Source organism: Callithrix jacchus, chromosome 17 (genome assembly GCF_049354715.1).
Source record: "Callithrix jacchus isolate 240 chromosome 17, calJac240_pri, whole genome shotgun sequence".
Classification (NCBI taxonomy): domain Eukaryota; kingdom Metazoa; phylum Chordata; class Mammalia; order Primates; family Cebidae; genus Callithrix; species Callithrix jacchus.
In genome coordinates this window covers 27,288,468-27,306,954 of record NC_133518.1, presented here as the reverse complement: position 1 = coordinate 27,306,954, position 18,487 = coordinate 27,288,468, and the positions used below count along the sequence as shown (strand labels likewise).

General features: G+C 35.4%; 1 protein-coding gene and 1 pseudogene across 1 annotated transcript in view; one reads left to right on the top strand and one right to left on the bottom strand.

Annotated features, from left to right (window-relative positions):
- The window catches only part of RSRC1 (arginine and serine rich coiled-coil 1), a 459,685-nt gene that overhangs the window by 153,366 nt on the left and 287,832 nt on the right, over positions 1 to 18,487 (top strand). The gene's annotated exons all lie outside the window — the stretch shown is intronic.
- Positions 10,263 to 11,602, bottom strand: LOC100390923 (nucleosome assembly protein 1-like 1; annotated as a pseudogene).

Sequence of the window (18,487 nt, the reverse complement as noted above, 5' to 3'; positions counted from 1 at the left end):
TTTTGAGTTCCTTATATATTCTGGTTATTAATCTCTTGTCACATGGATAGTTTGCAGATATTTTCTTTGGGATGTTTACTTTGCGGATCGTTTCCTTTGCTGTGAAGGAGCTTTTTAACTTGATGTCAGACCATTTGTCTATGTTTGCTTTGGTTGCCTGTGCTTGCACAGGGTATTACTCAAGAAATCTTTGCCCAGAACAATGTCCTGGAGAGTTTCTCCAAAGTTTTCTTGTAGTAGCTTCATAGTTTGAGGTCATAGATTTAAGTCTTTCATCCATTTTGATTTGGTTTTTGCATATGGTGGGAGATAGGGGTTTAGTTTCATTCTTCTGCCTATGGATATCCAGTTTTCCCAGGACTGTCCTTTCTCCAGTATATGTTCATGACACCTCTGTCAAAAATGAGTTCACTGTAGGTATGTGGATTTGTTTGTGGGTTCTCTATTCTGTTCCATTGGTGTATGTGTCTGTTTGTATGCCAGTAACATGCTGTTTTGGTTGATGTAGCTCTGTAGTATTATTAAAGTGAGGTTATGTGATTCCTCCAGTTTTGTCTTTTTTGCTCAGTGTGACTTTGGGTATTCTGGGTCGTTTGTGGTTTGATGTAAATTTTAGGATGGTTTTCTTTATTTCTTTGGAGAATTTCATTGCTGTTTTAATAGAGATTACATTGAATCTGTAGATTTCTTTGGGTATTATGGACATTTTAACAATATTGATTTTTCCAATCCATAAACGTGAAATATCTTTCTATTTTGTTGTGTCCTTTTCAGTTTCTTTCACCAATGTTTTATGGTTTTCATTGTAGGTATCTCTGTTTTTCAGTTACATTAATTTCTAAGTATTTAATTTTGTTTGTGACTATTATAAATGGGATTACTTTCTTGATTTCTTTTTCAGATTTTTCACTGTTGGAATGTAGAAATGCTACCGATTTTTGTATGTTGATTTTGTGTCTTTTAGTTTTACTGAATTTGTTCATCAGTTATTATAGTTTTTTGGTGCAGTCTTTAGGTTATTCCGAATATAAGATCATATCATCTGCAAACAAGGATAATTTGACATTTCCCATTACAATTTAGGTGCCCTTTATTTTCTTTTCTTGTTTGATTGTTCTTGCTAAGACGTCTACAACTATGTTGAGTAACAGTGGTGAATGTGTGCATCCTCGTCTTGTTCCAGATGTTAGAGGAAAGGCTTTCAGTTTTTCCCCATTAAGTGTGATGCTAGCTGTGGGTCTGTCATATATGGCTTTTATTACATTGAGGTATTTTCCTTCTACACCCAAATTTTGGAAGCTTTTTATTATGAAGGGATGTTGAATTTTATCAAATGCTTTTTCAGCATTAATTAAAATGATTATATGGTTTTTGTCCTTCATTCTGGTGATATGATGTATCACATTGATTGATTTGCATATGTTGAACCATTCTTGCATCTCTGGGATAAATCTCACTTGGTCAGGATGAATGATCTTTTTAATGTGTTGTGGAATTCAATTTGCTACTATTTTGTTGAGGATTTTTGCATCAATGTTTATCAGGAATATTGATCTCTAGTTTTCTTTTTTTGATGTGTCTTTGTATGATTTTGGTATCAGGGTAATAATGACCTCATAGAATGGGTGTGTAAGTATTCCTTCTTTCTCTAGTTTTTGTAAAAATTTGAGTAGGATTAGAATAAGATTTTTACATTGAAACCATTGAGTCTTGGGCTTTTTTTTACTAGGAGACTTTTTATTAGGATTTTGATCTTATTACTTGATACTGATCTGTTCATGTTTTGTATTTTTTCATGGTTCAATCTTAGTAGATTTTATATGTCTAGGAATTTATCTAGGTTTTCCAATTTCTTGGCATATAGTTTCTCATAGTAGCCTTTGATGATCCTTTGAATTTCTGTGGTATCAGTTTTAGTGTCTCCTTTTTAACCTCTGATTTTATTTATCTGGTTCTTCTCTCCTTTTCTCTTAGTCTAGCTAAAGGTTTGTTAATTTTCTTTTTTTTTTTTCAGAAACCTATTTGTTTCATTGATTTTTCTTTTGGCATTTTTTTTTTCAACTTCATTTATTTATGCGCTAATCATTTTGTCAACTAATTTGGGGCTTGATTTGCTCTTGTTTTTCTTTTTTTAAAAATGATATATCACTAGCTTAAGTTTTTCTACTTTTTTGATGTAGGTACTTATTGCTATAAACTTTCCTCTTAATACTGCTTTTGCTGTATCCCATAGATTTTGGGTATGTTGTGTATCCATTTTCAATTTTTTCATGAAATTTTTAATTTTTCTTCTTAATTTCTTCATTGACCCACTCATCATTCAGAAACATATCATCTAATTTCCATGGTTTGTATAGTTTACAAAATTCCTCTTCTTATTGATTTTTAGTTTTATTTTATTGTGGTCAGAGAATATACTTGGTATCATTCAAATGTCTTTGAAGTTTTTACAACTTGTTTTGTTGCTCAATATATGGTGTATCTTTGAGAATAATCCATGTGCTGAGGAGAAGTATGTTCTGTAGCCATTAGATAAAATGTTCTGTAAATATCTGTTAGGTTCATTTGCTGGATAGTGCACGTAACTCCAGATTTCTTGGTTGATTTTCTGTCTAGATGATCTGTCCAGTGCTGAAATTGAGGAGTTAAAATCTTCAACTACTGGAATCTATTTATCTCTTTAGCTCTTATAACACTTGTTTTATATATGTGTGTGTTCCATTGGTTGGTACATATTTATTTATAATTACTTTATCCTTTGGCTGAATTGACCCCTTTATCATTATATATAATGACCTTGTTTGACTCTTGTTATAATTTTTGTTTTGAAATCAATTTTGTCTGATATGCATCGAGGCATTCCTGCTCTTTTTCATTTTCTTATTGGCATGGAATATCTTTTTTCATCCCTTTATTTTCAGTCTGAGTATGTCTTTATAAGTAAAGTGTGTTTCTTGTAGGCCGTATATCATTGTGTATTGTTTTTATATCCATTCAGACAGTCTATGCCTTTTGATTGGAGAGTTTGGTTAATTTACATTCAGTGTTTTTATTGATAAATAGAGACTTACTCTGGCCATTTTGTTATTTGTTTTCTAGGTGTTTTGTGTATTTTCTTCCTTCTTTTCTTCTTTCCTATCTTCCTTTTAGTAAAGGTGATTTTCCTTGGTAGTTTATTTCCTTGCTTCTATTTTTCGTATGTTTCTTGTATGTTTTTTTGATTTGAGTTTAACATGAGATTTGAAAGTAATATAACTCATTATTTTAAACCGATGGCAACTTAACGTTGATTGGATAAACAAAGAAATAAGCAAAGAGAAAACTAATACAAACTCTATGCCTTAGCTTCATCCCCTACTCGCTTTTTAACTTTTTGTTTCTATTGATTTCTTATTATATTGTCTATGTCTTGGAAGGTTGTTATTATTTTTGATAAGTTCATCTTTTAATGTTTGTACTCGAGATATGAATAGTTTATACAACATAGTTACGTGTTGTAATATTCTGTATTTTTCTATGTACTTACTATTACTAGTGTGTTTTAAACCTTCAGATGATTTCTTATGCTCATTAATAGCCCTTTCTTTCAGATTGAAGAACTCCCTTTAGCTGTTTTTTGTAGGCTAGGTCTGGTGTTGATGAAGTCCCTTAGCTTTTGTTAGTCTGGGAAAGTCTTAATTTCTCCTTCATGTTTGTAGGATATTTATACTGGATATACTAATGTAGGATAAAAGTTTTTTCTTCAGCACTTTAAATATGTAGTGTCACTCTCTCCCAGCCTATAAGGTTTCCGTCAGATGTATTGGAGCTCCTTTACCTGTTATTTGTTTCTTTTCTCTTGCTGCTTTTAGGATCTTTTTCTTCCTTTACCTTGGGAGTTTGATTATTAAATGTCTTGAGGTAGACTATGGGTTAAATCTGCTTGATGTTCTATAACCTTCTTGTTCTTGAATACTGGTATCTTTCTCTAGGTTTGGGAAGTTCTCTACTTTTATCCCACTGAATAAACTTTCTGCCTCTGTCTGTTTTTCTACCTTCTTTTTAAGGCCAACTCTTGGATTTGCCCTTTTGGGGCTATTTTCTAAGTATTGTAGGTGTGCTTTTTTTTTTTTTAATTCTTTTTTTTTTTTTGTCTCCTCTGACTGTGTATTTTCAAGTAGCCTGTCTTCAAGCTCAGTAGTTCTTTCTTCTGTTTGATCAGTTCTGCTGTTAAGAGACTCTGATGCATTTTTCAGTATGTCAGTTTCATTTTTCAATTGTATATTTTCTGCTGGATTCTTTTAAGTTGTTGCAGTCTCTTTGTTAAATTTAGCTGATAGGATTCTAAATTTCTTTTCTGTGTTATCTTGGATTTTGTTGAATTCTGTTGAAAGGTTGTGTATGTCTAGCTTTCTAGGATTGGCCAGTGGTACCTTGTTTAGTTCATTTGTTGAGGCCATGTTTTTCTGGAATGTTTTGATTCTTCTGCATGTTCATCAATGTCTGGGCGTTATTATTGTAGTCCTTACTGTCTGGATTTGTTTGTATTCATCCTTCTTGGTAAGGCTTTCCAAATATTCATAGGGACTTGGGTGTTGTGATTTATGTTTTTGGTCATGGCAGCTACATGTGCATTAAGGAACACCCCAAGCCTAGTAATGCTGTGTCTCTTATAGACTTGTAGAGGTATTACTTTGGTGGTCTTTGGTAAGATGCAGGAGAATTTTTTGAATTACCCCACCGAGACTCCTGTTCTCTTCCCGTTCTTTCCCCCAAACAGAGTATTTCACTCTGTGCTAAACTGCCTGGAACTGTGGGAAGGGTTACAAGCACCCCTCTGGCCACTGTTACTTGAACAGACCTGTACTCAGTACAGCATGGGGACTGTGCTTGAACAGACCTGGACTCAGAACAGCACGGGGTCTTATACATGGCTTGCAGTAATCACTCTCTGGCTGCTGCATCTGTTGACTCAAAGTCCAGTGGCTGTATAATCCACAGGTGGTGAGTCTAGCCAGGCTTGTGTCCTTCTCTTCAGGGCAGAGAGTTCCCCCCAGCCCTAGGAAGGTCCAGAGATGCTATCCATGAGCCAGGGCCTAGAGCTAGGAACCTTAGTAATCGGACTAGTTCTCTGTTCTACTGTGGCTGAGCTAGCACCTAAGCTGAGGAGTCTCTCACTGCTGCAGACCCATGGTGACTATTGCCTGGCTATCATTGATGTTCACTCAAGGTTCAAGGGTTATTTCAATAGCTTGTGATGAATGTTTCCAGGTCTGCATCTCTCTCTTCAAGTATGTTGGGTCCCCTATGACCCAAAGCAGGTCTGGAAGTGCCATCCAGGATCCAAGGCCTGGAATTGGGAACCCCAGGTGTCCACTTGGTGCTCTCCTCCAGTGTGTCTGAGTTGGTAGCCAAGCTGTAAGACAAAGTCCTCTTTATACCTTGTCTTCTCCTTTTCTCAGGGAAAACGAGTCTCTTCCAGTAGCCACCACAGCTCAGAATGTGCTGGGTTACACCACAAGCCAGCTTGGCTCTGAATCTCACCCAAGACCAGTAGCAAGTACTCCCTGGATACCACTGTGGGTTATTCAGGGCCCAAGGGCTCTTCAGTTAACAGGTGATAAATCTTCCCAGGACTAGTTCTTTCCCTTCAAGGCAGCAGTTTCTCTTCTTGCTCAGGGTGCATCTAGAAATGTCATCCTTGAGCTACAGCCTGGAATGGGGGCCTCAGAATTTTGCCTGGTGGCATATTCTGCTGTGGCCGAGCTGGTGTCCAAGTTGCAAGGCAAAGCCCTCTTAACTTTCCCATCTCATCTCCTCAAGCAGAAAGGAGTCTCCCCCAGAGCTGCAACTGTTCTGCCTGGGATTAGGGGAGGAGTGACCCAAGCACTCCCTTGGGTGTCCTGGCTTGTGTCTCACCAGGTTGCATGCATTTCAAGTACACTGGCTCTGAGCCCAGCATAGCATTGAGGCTTGCCTGGGAATTACAGTTTTTGTGGCCTGGACTGCTTCAAGTTTATTTAGGACTCCATGTTGACAGGGCTTGCCAGAACTCTAATTCCAACCACTGGGGTAGACAGTTCCCCTCTGACTATGGCTTATCCAAATGCCCCCTCTGTGGCCTTGGCTGAGTTCTATTCCATTTTGCTTTTTGCTGCTACAGGGTAGCTCTGAATTCCCAAAGTCCCACAATCACTATGCTCCCCTCCACCCAAGCACACAGAGTCTCTCTCTGTGCCACATGGCTGCTGCTGGGGGTTAAGAGAAAGGTGGTGTAGGTGATTCAAGACTATTTTCCTATTATCTTCAGTGCCTTTCCTTAATTTGATGGTAAAACTGGGTATTGTAATATTGCTCACCTGACTTTTTGATTTTTTGATAGTGCATTTTTGTGTGGATAGTTGTTCATATTGCTGTTCCTGCCAGGGTGATGATCACTGCAGGCTCCTACTCAGCCATCCTGCTCTGCCTCTCATCTATGCTTAACTTTTTAATATATTGCCAAATTATTTTCCAAAGTGGTTGTGCCATATTACAATCCTGCTAGCTGTGTATGTGTATTCCAGTTATTCCACATCCTTAGCAAAACTATATGCCTGGTCAGTCTTTTAAATTTTAGCCATTCTAATAGGTATATGGTGGTGTGTCATTGTGGCTTTAATTTACATTTCTCTGATAACTAATCATATTTCACATGTTTCCATATTCTTATTTTTCACCTCTACATATTCCTTGGTAAAGTATGTGTTTAAATCTTTTGCTTGTTTTTTATGGGTTATTTTTTTCTTATGACTAAGTTTTAAGAGTTCTTTATATATTCTGGATTCAAGTACTTTAACACAGAGGTTCCTAAGTGGTTAATGGCCTGTTAGGAATTGAGCCACACAGCAGCAGATGAGTTGTGGGGTAGCAAGTGAAGCTTCATCAGTATTTACAGCCACTCCCCATCACTTGCATTATTGCCTGAGCTCCACCTTTTGTCAAATCAGTACCAGCATTAGATTCTCATAGGAGCATGAAACCTATTGTGAACTGCACATGCAAAAGAGCTAGGTTCCATGCTCCTTATGAGAAGCTAATGCCTCAGGATCTATCACTGTCTCCCATCACCCACAGATGGAACTGTCTAGTTTCAGGAAAACAAACTCAGGGCTCCTGTTGATTCTACATTCTGGTGAGTTGTATAATTATTTCATAATATGTGACAAAGTAATAATAATAGAAATATAGTGCACAGTAATTGCAATGCACTTGAATCATCCTGAAACCACATCTTCGCCACTCTGCAACACCTGCCCTCTACACCACCCCTGCCCAGCCACATCCATGGAAAAATTGTCTTTCATGAAACTTGGTTTCTGGTGCCAAAAAGGTTGGGAACTGCTACTTTAACAGATACATGCCATAGTTTTTCTTTCATTTATTAGTAGTGTCTTTTGAGGTTTTTTTGGTTTTGTTTTGAGGAAGCCAGGTTTACTTCTTTGTTCTTTTATAGATCATGTTTTTGGTGTTGATTTAAGATATCTTTGTCTAACTGATTTTCTTTTGTTTACTTCTACCAGTTTTATCATTTTAAGTTTGACATGTAGGTCTGTGGTTTATTTGAGGTAGTTGTGAGTATGGTATAAAATATGGTTAATATTTGTGCATATTTAAAATTTAGTATTTCATGCATCATTTGTTGAAAAGACTATATTTTCTTTATTGAGTTGCCTTTTTATCTTCTTAAAAAATCAGTAGTTCCCAAATATATGGGTTTATTTCTAGACATTTTGTTGTTTTCCACTGAAGTACTTGGAATTGTGTGGTCTTAGCTCTCCAACTTAATTCTCTTTTCAAGGTTATTTTGACTATCTTAAGTTCTTTGCATTACTATACAAATTTTATAATCATCTTGCCAATTTCTATAAAATATCCTGCTTTTATTTTGATTAGGATTGAATTGAGTCTGTAGTTCAGTTAGGGGAGAATTGACATGTTAATAATATTGAATCTTTTAGCCCAATAACAAGGTATATGTATGTATTTATTTAGGTATATTAATTTTTGTTCAGCAATATTTTGTAGTATATACTTTAGAAGGTCTCTGACATTTAAGAGATTTCCTGAAGTATTTCATATTTCTAAAATTATAAATTTATTTAATTTCAATTTCAGATTACTTATTGCTGATACACATAAATACAGTTGAATTTTGTGTGTTCACATTGTATCCTGCAATCTCATTAAATTCACTTACAGTTTTTTTTGGTAAATTTCATTGAAATTTTTACATATATGATCATTTTTGCCTGTAATAAAGAGTTATTTCTTTCCAGCCTTGATGACTTTTGTTTTTTCCTTGCCTGGTTTCAGGCTAAGACTTCCAACATAACATTGAATAACAGCAGTAAGCATGGTCATCTATGTTTTACTTATGATCTTAGATATTCAGTCTTTTTCCATTATTTTGATGTTATTGAAGTAATTTTAGTAGATTCCTTTTGATAGGTTGAGGAAGTTTCCTTTTAATCCTAGTATGCTGAGAATTTTTTTTTTACACATTTTATAAAATTAAATCCAAATTTTATTAAGGATTTCGAGTTACGTATTTTAAATTTCTAGAATGGAATGGAATGATTTTGGAAATGGAAAAATGGCATAAACACTGACATCCCTTGAAACTTCAATTTGATAAAGAAAATTATTCTGCAAACCACATCCCCATTATATGACAAGACTAGGTATTATCTACACCCTCACTTTGGCAATAGCTATTTCCTAAAAGAATGAAGAAGTTGAGTTTACTCCTTCAGTTCATTAAAATGGGATTCTGTCTTTAAAGTTCAGAAAAAGCTGCATTTAAATTAACTATGGTTACCCCCATTCCCCCAAAAAACAGTGTCTAATCAAAGCAAAGAAAATCATTTTGAAAATGAAGAGAAAAAACTATTATAATTGGTTAAGTATTTCCAGTAGTAAGTTAAAATCTCAGGAGAGAAATGGATAGCACTACAAACAATATATTCACATTCCAAGACCTTCACACTAACTTCTCAAAAAAGTAGTTTTCATTACCTCTGAAAAGGAATTCAATGTAATTTTATTAAGACCAGGAAATCTAGACCTTCCTTTAATGACAATCCAGTAGACCACCCTCGCTGTCCTAAAAATAGAGTTCAACCCGAAAATTAACTAATTAGCCTTGGATATTGTAAATGTGTCCCTATAATCTGAAATGTGATGGCATCTTTTGTCACAAATAGTCTTATTTCCACTTTAGTTTCATGACTACAATACTATAGTGCTATCTCTGTAGTATTTACTACAATAGTCATCAAAGATATTTGAAAAAAGTGCTTGGACCTCCGAAATTGTGCATCCATCCACATCTATAAAAATAAGAGCCATGCAAAGATCTACAAGAGTGCTGCCTGTCCAGATCCAGAAGAGAGGTACTTAATCTTTGTTTTCCAGTTTAGTTATCAAAGCATGGAATGAACAAAATGCTGAATATCACACTAGCATTACAAATAGGCCCAAGATTTTGAACTTTTTACGAGATTGAGAAACATTTTATGAGATTAAATCCAATATGCCTTAACACGTCCATGAGGCAGTTAAGTAAACAGCACTACCCATTTTCATACATAGTAAACAGAAGCATGAGTGAGTGACATACTCATATTTTAAGCAGTAAGAATTAGAAGAAACCACAGACGTTTGGGGTTTTCTTTGTACCTCTAACCCAAAGAAAATGACTTTAATTTTTTTTTTAAAGCGTCAAATCACTTAAGATTTCTTCTCCCCCCACCACCACCACCACTTCCTCCTCCTCCTCCTCCTCATCCTCCTCCTCCTCTTCCTCTCCTCCCTCCCTTCCTTCCTTCTTTTTTCTCCCTCTCTCTCTCTCTCTTTCCTTCTTTCTCTCTCTCTTTCTTTCTTTCTTTCTTTCCTTCTTTTTCTTTCTTTCCTCCTCCTCCTCCTCCTCCTCCTCCTCCTCCTCCTCCTCCTCCTCCTCCTCCTCCCCCCACCCTTGCTTATTAGTATAGTATCTCTTTCCAAAACTGGTACCTTCTTCAATAATGTGGTAAAAACTGAGTATAACCCTTAATTCAAGCTAGGCCTCTGCTTCTACCTGAATTGGTATACAATTAAGGCATTATCTTATAAGAACTAAAATTGTACTTGAAATATTTATTTTAGGCTATAAAAACAAGCAAACAAGCAACAAATTGAAAATAGGCTTGTCAAATGATGTAAATTCATCTTTTCCGATGAAGCAGAAGGTAGATCATTCTGCTTTACTTCTGCTTGCACTCTGCTGGCTTTTGATCTTTCTTGGGTCATAGTCTGGATCATTATCCTCATCTTCTTCTTTTTCCCCTTCCTCATTCACTTCTTTACCTCACTTATCATCATCATTATCATCGTCATCATCATCACCTGTGGCTTCTCCAGTGAAGTATAGCACTGATCTTGGGATTATACACTCATGTAAAAAACGACTAATTTCGGAGTCTGCAGCAAGGATAGCTTCTGCAGCATCATCCAAATCTCCACTCTCAGGAACTTCAGGAGGGGCAAAGAAATTAAAGAACGTCATTGGAAACTGTTTTAGTCACAGTATGAAATGCCCCACGTCCCTTGTGTTTCTGATTCTTAATGATTTCAAAGTGACATTCTTTTTTCCAGTCTATCTGGAACCCTGTACAACCCATAATTTCTGGTCCTTCAAAAGAAAAGGGGTCAGAATCATCTGGTTCTGACCTCATCCTCTATATCTTTGTCAGCACTTCATTGTAAAATATTCATTGGGTTCAAAGTGAAATCTAAGACAAAACTCATAGGCTGGCTACTTTAATATCTTTCAAGTGCTTCAGAATAGGTTCATCATATTCCTGAACCATATCACTGAGCATGTCAACATTCTTAAAAGCGGTTAACCAAAATTCAGGAATTCCTTTGGGATCTTTTTCTTCATCCTTTTTCTCATCTTCAATCTTGGCTTTTTCTTTCAACTTCTCTGAAATCTCATCTTCTTCATCTGGTTTCCATTCAGTCTCATCTTCCATAGGTTCATAAATTATATTAATCTTCCATCACTTACAAATAGCGGCTGGTAGAGAACAGCACATTTCCTTTCAAGATCATGAACTTCCTTGTAGAATTTGGCTTCTATCTGTGCACATTTAGCTTGCAGGCTTTTGAGAGCATTCATTCTTTTTTTTTTTTTCTGAGACAGAGTTTCGCTCTTGTTGCCCAAGCTGTAGTGCAACAGCTGGATTCCAGCTCACTGCAACCTCTGCCTGTTAGGTTTAAGCAATTCTCCTGCCTCAGCCTCCCGAGTAGCTGGAATTACAGGCATGCACCACCATACCCGGCTAATTTTGTATTTTTAGTAGAGACGGAGTTTCTCCATGTTGGTCAGGCTGGTCTCGAACTCCCAACCTCAGGTGATCCACCCACTCTGCCTCCCAAAGTGCTGGGATTGTGGGCATGAGCCACCGATCCCAGCCTCACTTGTCTTTTAACTGCCCTAGGCAGGCTTTCACTGTATCCTGTTGGTATTTCTACCAGACCATCAAGTCTTTCTTGAAGGGCTGCAAGAATCAGGATTTTGCATCATCTGAACAGTTAGCTGACATGCTTTGATTTTTGTTTCTTCACCAGTTTCTTCTTCTACTTCTTCAGCATCATCCACATCTTGATCAAGTTTAGACTGTTCTTTGTTGTGAATGTCTGCCGTGTTTTAAGAACTCCAAATATTGGCAGCTAGTATGGGGAGCCAGGTGGCCAGAGTTTTGCAGGCAGTGACCTAGGGTGGCAGTGGGGGTGGGAGGAGCAGGAGGCGGCACCACAAGCAGGTGGCGCTAAAAAAGGTGCTGAGAATATTTTCAGGCAATAGTTTTGTTTCGTCAAATGCTTTCTCTATGACTATTGAAAGGATTATACTGCTTTTCTTTTTAAATTGTTAATATGGGGACTACATTGATTGAGTTTTGAATGTGAAACACTATTGCATTTCTAGTATAAAACTCTACTTGCTCAGGCCAGGCACTGTGGCTCATGTCTATAATCCCAGCACTTTGGGAGGCCAAGGCGGGTGGATCACTAGAGGTCAGGAGTGTGAGAACAGCCTGACCAACATGGTGAAACCTGTCTCTACTAAAAATAGAAAAAATTAGCTGGGCACGGTGGTGCATGCCTGTAAGCCCAGCTACTCCAGAGGCTGAGGCAGGAGAATTGCTTGAACCTGAGAAGTGGAGGTTGCAGTGAGCCCAGATCACGCAATTGTACTCCAGCAAGGGCAACAAGAGTGAAACTACATCTCAAAAACAAACAAACAGACAAAAAAACCCTACTTGGTCATGATATATTATCTTTTTTATGTATTGTTGCATTTGATTTGCTAATATTGTGTTTAGAATGATTCCATCTGATTTATGAAGAATGTTGGTTTGCAGTCTTATTTTCTTACAATTTCTTTGTCTGTGTTTGGTGACAGGGTAATCCTGGCTCAAAGAATGAGTTGGGAAATATTTCCTTTTCAGTTTTTTAAAGGAGTGTATGCAGAATTTGTATTATTTGATTGTTTGGTAAAATGGAGGCATGAAGCCATTTGAGCCTGGATTTTTCTTTGTGGAAAGGTTTTTAACTACAAATCCACTTTCTTCAGTAGATTAATTGCTACTCCATTTCTTATCAAATTGCTTATCAATTTCTTCTTGAGTGAGTTTTGATAGTTTGTGTCTTTTCAGGAGTTGTTTCATGTTACCTAAGGTGTTGAATTTAAACTTAAAAAGCTGTTTAGGATGTTCTCGTTTTATCCTTTTAGTGTCTGTAGAGTCTATACTGATGCCACTGCTTTTATTTCTTATATTAATAATTTGTTATTTCTGTTTTTCTTTTCCTCATTAGTTTGGCTAGAAATTGGTCAGTTATATTGATGTACTTAAAGTAACAGCTTTTGGTTTCATTGATTTTTTTCCATAGTGTTTCTGCATTCTATTTCATTGCTTTCCACTCTGAACTATTTTCTTTTTTTACTGCTTGCTTTGGATTTAGTTCTCCTTTTTTCCTAGATTCTTAAGATACAACCTGATACCTTTCATTTGCAACCTTTCAGCTTTTCTCATGTAGGCATTTAGTACTATACGTGTATTTCGTTAGCAGCATCCCACAAATTCTGGTATGTTTTTGTTTCATTCAATTTAAATAATGTCTAGTTTTCCTTTGAAATGTTCTTTCTCCATGGGTTATTTAGAAGCATGGCATGTAGTTTCCAAATTTTGGAAGAGTTTGTAGATGTCTTTTTGTAACCTATTTCTAATTTGCTTTCATTGTACCAAAAAGCATACTTTGTATAATTTGAATCCTTTTAAATATGTTTAGACTTCTTTTATGGCTCAGAATAGCTATATTTTGATAAATGGTTTGAATAAATTTTGTGTTCTGCTGTTCTTACATGGCGTGTTCTCTAAGTGTCAGTTGGGTCAGATAGGTTGATGATGAAGTTCACATCTACTGTGTCCTTTCTGATTATCTGTTCACTTGTTCTATCAAATATTGAGAGAATATTGGAAATCTCTGACTATTATACTGGATTTGTCTGTATAGTTTTTTAGTCTTATGAATATTCTTAACCTTCGTTCTGAGATGCAGCTAAGTTCCTTGGAAACAGTTTTGTGCCCTTAAGTCTTGTTTTTATGATTTGTTTGATAGGTGTAAAATAGAGCTTAGTGTAGTGCTAACTGTTGGCCACAATTGAAGCATGAATGTCCTGGATGTTTTAACCTATGCCTTATGAGTCTTGCCTGTCTGGCTTTTTGGAATAGGCACTATTTTCCACATTGTATGACGACCAGGCAGTGATCTTCAATTCTTGGAAATTGTGTTTTCTTTTGCTTTTACAGGCATGCACAAATTAGTACTTTGCTGACTATTCAAAGATTTCCCAGATCTGTCTCTGTGCTGCTCTCTCCTTTGCTATACTCTGTCTTGTGAACTCTTAACTACCTTGTTCTCTCTGGACTGTCAGCTCTCACTCTGCAAATCAAGGAATTTGCCAAGCTCTACTTGAGTTTTCTTTTTTCACCCTGGGATCTGTAATTACAGGCCTTCATACATTTGCTTCTTGACTCTCAGGAGTTACTATTTTTTCTTGCCTAATTTCCAGGGTCTTGCACAATCTTGCACAACATTAAAAAAGTACATTTTGGATTTTTTTTCCATCTTGTTGCTTGTTTTGGTTGTTACAGGCAGAAGTGGAAATGTGTTCTGTTTCCTTACCTTGAACCAAATCTTTTGCCCATTTAAAATTTTACTCTAGGCCAGTTGCGGTGGCTTGCGCCTATAATCCCAACAGTTTGGGAGGCCGAGGTGGACTGATCCCCTGTTGTCAGGAGTTCAAGATTAGCCTGGCCAAGATGGTGAAACCCCATCTCTACTAAAAATAGAAAAATTAACTGGGCATGGTGGTGGGTGCCTGTAATCCCAGGTACTTGGGAGGCTGAGGCAGGAGAATTGCTTGAACCTGGGAACCAGAGGTTGCAGTGAGCCAAGATCACGCCATTACACTCCAGCCTGGGTGACAACAGTGAAACTCAGTCTCAAAAAAAAATTTTTACTCCTATTTTAAATGTGCTTCTTTTAGGAACAAAAGCTATTACTTTTTTTTCCCCTACTTGCAACCTAACAATTTAAAAAGCTATTACTTTTGATTAATTGCAACTGATCAGGTTTTTTCTTATTAATGTTTACTAAAAACCTTGTCTACCTCACGGTCACGAAGATTTTCTTTTAGTAGTTTTGTAGGCTTAGTTTCTACATTTATGTCTATGATCCATTTTGACTTATGATATGAGGTAGGGATAGAGATGCCATTTATTTCAGTGCCATCTTTTAAAACACTTTGCCATTTTGATTGAATACCATTGATGCCTTGATAATTGAGCAAAAATAAATTTCCTGTATACATATATGGGTCCTTTTCTGGTCTTTGCATTCTGTTTTATTTATTTATGTATCTGTTATGTCATCTGTACCAACAGTATATAGTACAGTATGATTATTATGCTACAAAGCAGTTGAGTTTTAAAGGTGATTTATCAAAATTAATAGTGTTTGTTCTTTGAAAAACATGGAATCTTATTGTTTCGCTGTAGTCCATTTGTTTTCTTTTTCATCATTTTTTCTCTTTTTTTCCCCCCTTACTCTCACTTTAGGTTTACTTTGGTCTTTTTATAGCCACTATAGGAGGAAACTTGATTATTAATGTAGATCTTTTTTTCTAGTAAAAACATTTAAGGCTATAAATTTTCTGTAAGCACTACTTTTAATTGTTATGTATTTTGAGCATATGTAGATGTTTTATTGTTGATGAATTTTAATTTCATTCTGTTGTATTCAGAAAGTATGCTTTGTAAGACAATCTTTGGAAATATATTGATTTCTTTTAGTGTGCTACATTTGGTGCACTTGAAAAGAGTAAGTTTCTTGGCAGGTATGTGTAGTGTATACTTTTTAGCATTACATTTTAATTTCTTTATTGGCTTTAAATCTGTATCACCTTGTATTATTTTCAGTTGTTCCTCTATAAATTACACCTTTAGCTTAACCTGTTAAAATGCATCTTTAGTTTGTTTCATTCTACTTTAACCTATCCCATTTTATTTATTCCAAGCAAAAGTATCTTTATTTCACCTTCTTTTTTCCCCCTCCTTTTGAGACAGGTTTTCACTCCTGTTGGCCAGGTTGGAGTGCAGTGGTATGATCTCAACTCACTGCAAGCTCTGCCTCCTGGGCTCAAGCTATTCTCTGCCTCAGCCTTCTGAGTAGCTGAGACTACAGGAACACACCACTGTGCCAGGCTAATTTTTGTATCTTTCGTAGAGACAAAGTTTCCCTATGTTGCCCAGGCTAGTCTCAAACTCCTGAGCTCAAGTGAGCCATCTGCCTTGGCCTTCCAAAGTGCTGGAATTACAGACATGAGACACCATGCCTGGCCTATTTCACCTTCATTTTTGAATGATAGTTTTACTATCATTCAAATACATATGTGTTCTTGATTGACAATTTTTTCTTTCCTCATCACTTTAAATATGTTGCTCCAGTGTCTTCTGGCTTTCATAGTTTCTGATGAGAAGTTAGCTGTAATCTTACAGTTGTTTCATTATATACTGTGTCTTTGTTCTCTGGCCTCTTTGCCAGTTTTCTTTTTATCTCTGGCTTTCAGAAATTTGACTATCATGTGTAAGAGAGATTTTTGTTTATGTTTAGCCAAACTGAAAATCTCACTTTTTAGTGAACTTTTGTCTATGTAAATCAGTGTTTTCCCTCAAATTTGGGAACTTTTATGCTATTATTTCTTCAGATATTCTGTTAGCTCATTTGTTCTTTTTCTGTTGGTGAACCTTACACATATCTTGGACCACTTGCTATTGTCCTACAGATATCCTGAGATCCTGTTCATTTTCCTTAATTTTTATTCTTGTACTCCAAATTGAATAGCTTATGTTTGTCTGTATTTAGGTTCACTACTTTTTTGTTTGTTTTTTTTTCTTGATTTCATTTAATGAATTTTTATCTATTTTACTTTTAGCTTTAGAATTTCCTTTTTGAAAAAATATAGTTTTCATATATCTGATGAGATTTCCCATCCATTCATTGATATTATTTTTCCTTCACTATTTAAACAGTTTATAATAACTGCCAATAAATATGTGATAAAATGAACATCTGGTTCACTAATAGTTTTGATTTACTTTTATCTTACGCTGTTTATTTCCATGTCTGTTTTTTTCTTTTGGCCTAAAAAAACATTATAGTCACTCTGAATTCTGTTGTGTTCTCCTGGGGATTATTATTTTGCTCTGTTTTTGTACTTTCCTTACTTGAAACTATAAAGATCTTTACTATAGGTACTATCTAATATTTCTGTACTGTTATGGCTTCCTATTGTTATATTTTTAGATTGGCTCTGTGGGATGGTCTTTTCTATTTCTATGTAATTTTATTGTCAGCTAAGAATTTAAGTAGAAATAGAGCTCAATCTGTCTGTTTTGCTTCTGTGGTTGATTGCTTCATTTTTAGCTGTTCTACCAGCTTTATAATCTGTCCTCAGACACTTGAAGTTCTTTCTTCTTCACCTTTCTACCACCAGAGAGACATGTATTTGGTTAATACACTCAGTTGTAAAAAGCATCAAAGGTATATTTCTTTCTAATCTCTGGCTACTATTTTGCTGGATTCCCTGAAAATTTCCCTTCAGTTTATATAATTTAGCTGTTAGTCAAGGGTTTTGACATAATTTGTATACATATTTGGGTCATACTCTTTCTGTGGTTCTCTTCTTGCCAGCATTTCCCTTCTACATTTTCTGTGTTCTGTCAGCCCTAAACTTTGATTCTGGAACCTTGAGCCCAAAGGCTGGGGTTTTTTACTATTGTGTTTCTGCAGCCATAGCCATAGGAGTGCCCCAACACCAGAAGATAATAAAACAATAAATAAAATAGTAACTCTTCACTTCCAAGTGAGATTTTTGTGATTAGACTAATTGTGGTGGCTTTTTGGATTCTGTTTGGTGTTCATAAATACACATCTTACCATGTTACTTAGTTATTAAAATTGTTTTCTGTCAGCATTTTTTTCTGCCACTCCTTCACTATTAGTCTTAATTTTAAGTTGCATTAAAACAGAACATTTAATAATACTGCGACTTGAGATAATTTTTATACTAAAGATTAAATTTATGTCTCTAATGCATATCATTTATAAATGCATGACATTCTTGAACATTTTTATTAATCATAGTATATTTCCTCTGTTATTTTAAACATCAGAAAATATTATTTGAGGTATTTCCCTTTCATTCAAAATACATAATTATATGAGACTTTCATTTCCTTACAACCAATTTGAAAAAGGTTATAATCTTAAATTTTTGCTACTTGAGAAGGCAACAAAAAGGATTATATTTTGATTTTTATTTCTTAAATATTATCATTAAGGTTGAACATCTTTTTATAGAGTAATAGCTGATTTATTTTTTTCTTGGTGAATTGCCAATTAATTTTCATTTTTAATTATTCCGTTATGTTGTTCACCTTTTTATATACTACTTTGGTTTTTGGGAGCTCTTTGTGAATTATGGGCATTCATTTCAGATATGTTTAAAATATCCAAGAGTGTGTCTAAATGACATTTAGAAAATTATTTCATTAGTTTTCTTCATTAAAATTTTTTGGTTAGTTAATATAACTATTGTTAGTTTATGGTGTATGATATACGAGAATCTTTTTGAAGTTTTACTATATTCTCGAATTTTGAAAGCCTTTTAAATATTTCATTTTTACATGCTAATTAAGTTTATTTCCCTTCTACCTTACTCATTTGATAATGAAGTTTATTTTCCCTACTACCATGCTTTTAGTATTTTCAGAAAACAGATTTCTTATTTTACCTGTTCTTAAGGAATTACCCTGTTTTTTTGTTGTTTTTTTTTGAGATCTTGAAGATATCAGAATAA